Source organism: Peromyscus leucopus, chromosome 1, assembly GCF_004664715.2.
Source record: "Peromyscus leucopus breed LL Stock chromosome 1, UCI_PerLeu_2.1, whole genome shotgun sequence".
Taxonomy (NCBI): Eukaryota; Metazoa; Chordata; class Mammalia; order Rodentia; family Cricetidae; genus Peromyscus; species Peromyscus leucopus.
Window position 1 is genome coordinate 180,094,502 of NC_051063.1, and position 3,612 is coordinate 180,098,113.

The window sequence follows — 3,612 nt, forward strand, 5'->3', positions numbered from 1 at the left end:
ACGAACACCTAATTTTTGATAAAGAAGCCAAAACTGTACAATGGAAAAAAGAAAGCATCTTCAACAAATGTTACTGCTATAACTAGATGCCAACATGTAGAAGATTGCAAATAGATCCATATCTGTCAACATGCACAAAGGATAACTGCACTGCAACCCACAGCTCCAGGGAAACTAGCTTGTAAGTAGAATAGACACAAGGATCGCCCAGAGATGGGAAATAGATGAGATCTACATGAGCAAACTGGGGGTAAGGGTGGGTAATGAGGGCAAGGGATGGGGGAATGAGAGCTTAGGGGAGCGGAAGGTTCAAGCTGGGTCAGGAACAGAGTGGGAGAACAAAGTAGCACACATTGAGAGCAATGATTAATAAATGGGACATCTTGAAACTGGGAAGCTTTTGTAGAGCAAAGGACATGATCAATAAGACAAAACAACAGCCTACAGAATGGGAAAAGATCTTCACCAACCCCACATCTGACAGAGGGCTGATATTCAGAATATATAAAGAACTCAAGAAACTAGACATCAAAATACCTAAAAGTCCAATTAAGAAATGGGCTATAGAAGCCAGGCGGTGGTGGCGCATGCCTTTAATCCCAGCACTTGGGAGGCAGAGCCAGGCGGATCTCTGTGAGTTCCAGGCCAGCCTGGGCTGCCAAGTGAGTTCCAGGAAAGGCGCAAAGCTACACAGAGAAACCCTGTCTTGAAAAACCAAAAAAAAAAAAAAAAAAAATGGACTATAGAACTAAACAGAGAATTCTCAACAGAAGCATCTCAAATGGCTGAAAGATATTTAAGGAATTGCTCAACATCCTTAGTCATCCTTAGTCAGGGAAATGCAAATCAGAACAACTCTGAGATACCATCTTACACCTGTCAAAATGGCTAAGATCAAAAACACTGAAGACAGCTTATGTTGGAGAGGATGTGGAGCAAGGGGAACACTCCTCCCTGTGGTTGGGGGGATGCAAACTTGTACAGCCACTTTGGAAATCAGTATGGTGTTTTTTTTTTTCTTTCAGAAAATTGGGAATCTATTTTCTTCAAGAGCTAACTATACCGCTCTTGGGCATATAACCAAGGAATGTTCAATCTTACCACAGGGACACATGCTCAGCTATGTTCATAGCATCACTACTTGTAATTCCAAGAACCTAGAAACAACCTAGATGCCCCTCAATTGAAGAATTCATCAATAAAATGTGGTACATATACACAATGGAGTACCACTCAGCAAAGAAAAACAATGACATCATGAAATTTGCAGGCAAATGGATGGAACTAGAAAATACCATCCTGAGTGAGGTAACCCAGACTCATAAATACAAACATAGTATATACTCACTTATAAGTGAATACTAGATGTAAGCCAAAGGATAACTGCACTGCAACCCACAGCTCCAGGGAGACTAGCTTGTAAGTAGAATAGACACAGGCATCACCCAGAGATGGGAAATGGATGGGATCTACATGAGCAAACTGGGGATAAGGGTGGGTAATGGAGGGCAAGAGATGGGTGAATGAGAGCTTAGGGCAGTGGAAGGTTCAAGCTGAATCAGGAACAGAGTGGGAGAACAAAGAAAGAGATACTATAATAAATGAAGGCACCATGGATCTAGGGAAAAGCAGAGTGCTGGGGAGGTCCCCAGGAATCCACAAAGATGACTCCATCATAGACTACTGGTAATGGTCAAGAGGATGCCTGCGCTGACCTACTCTGGTGATCAGGTGGCAGAATATCCTAACTGACATCATAGAACCCTCATCCAGTGATTGATGGAAACAGATGCAGAGATCTATGGCCTGGTCCCAGGTGGAGCTCCCGGAGTCCAATTGATGAGAGAGAGAGGAGGGATGCTATGAGCAAGAGATATCGAGACCATGAATGGAAAAAGTACAGAGACAACTAGCCAAACTAGTGGAAACACATGAACTGTGGACCAATAGCTGAGGAGCCCCATGGCACTGGGCTAGGCCCTCTGGATAAGTGAGACATTTGTTTAGCTTCAACTGTTTAGGGAGCCCCTAGGCAGTGAGACTGAGACCTGTCTTTAGTGCATGAGCCAGCTTTTTGGAACCTAGTGCTTATGGTAAGACACTTTGTATAGCCTCGGTACAGGGAGGAGGGGCTTGGATCTGCCTCAGCTGAATGTACCAGGCTCTGCTGACTCCCCATGGGAGACCTTGTCTTGGAGGCAGTGGGAATATGTGGTGGGTTAGGGGGAAAGCCTTGGGGGTGGGAGGAGGCAGGACAGGGGAAATCTATGGTTGACATGTAAAACGAATAGAAAGTTTCTTAATAAAAAAAGAAAAAAGTTAAAAGAGAATTATCTATCAATTAAAGAGTGTGAACTCCCATTATATCCTGATATCTAAGCAAAGATCAAACTATTGAAAGTGAAAGTTCAATAAGCATAGGCTGAAATATCAGTGAACTGGAGTATTGCTGGTTTTTATTGATCTGTTTTTAATTGTATACATTTATTGATTGATAGAGTTGTGTGTGCATGTTCCCATCTATGTTTTTGGACATGCAGTGCCAAAGCACTATGTAGAGGTCAGAGGATAAGTTTGAGAAGTCAGTTCTTGTCTCTAATCACATAGGACCTATAGATTTAATGGGGTCATCAGGCTGCCTTTACTTGCTAAGGTCCTTAGTTATTTTTTTTTTGTTGTCTTTTAGGCTTCAATATGGGAATTATGGTTGTGTTAGAAAATTATACTCATCTGTTGGAGTAACAGAGTTTAGAATTTGTCTTCTTACCTGAATATATCTTTTTGGTATGTATAAATTGTGTGTGCATGTGCGTGTGTGTGTATGTGTTAGTGTGTGTTTTTGTGTATGTGTGTGTATGTATGTGCCATGGCTTGTGTGTGGAGTCAGAGGATAACTTTGTAGAGTTGGTCCTCTTCTACCTCTATGTGGGTTCTTAGGATCACACACTGGTCATCAGGTTTGTGTATCAAGTGATTTTTACCTGAAAACCACTGTGGCAGCCTTAGGATTTGTTTTCAAATGACAGAAAAAAGGTCTGTCGCTTGGGAGGATTTCTCATGACTCTACAAAGACATGGATATTTGTTGTTTTCTACTGGTTGTTTGTTTGTATGTCCAAATTATCCATGCTAAACTACTCTAAAAATTCTTTAAGGAACAGCAAAGATCACCCAGAACATAGAGTATGAAAGAAATATTTTACTTCAGTCACTGGGCTATTTGTTTCTTGTACCTACTTGGTTCTCTCTGCAGAACAGTGCCCCGAGGACAGATGATCTTGCAATTGCAAGTCCCACAAGAGACAGTCAGACGTGTTGTTGCCCTTCCTGTAGTCTGCAGATGATGCTCAGAGCTGTGACCTTGAATGCAGAGAGGCCATGAAGCCTCAGGAGAAGGGGATAAAACTTTTCACGTCTCTGGGATTTAGTGGCCACCCACCTCCACCACCTCACAATCAATATTCTCCCCACAGCCTAAAAGCCCAGGATCCCAGTGTGGTCTTAGCCTGAGGTCCTTGATCAAGGCCAGTCTCCCAGATAAAAGCCCCCTTCACTGCTAGCCACTGCCCTATGTGGGGCTGTCCTGTCACTGACTGCCTGGCCCCCAGCAGGC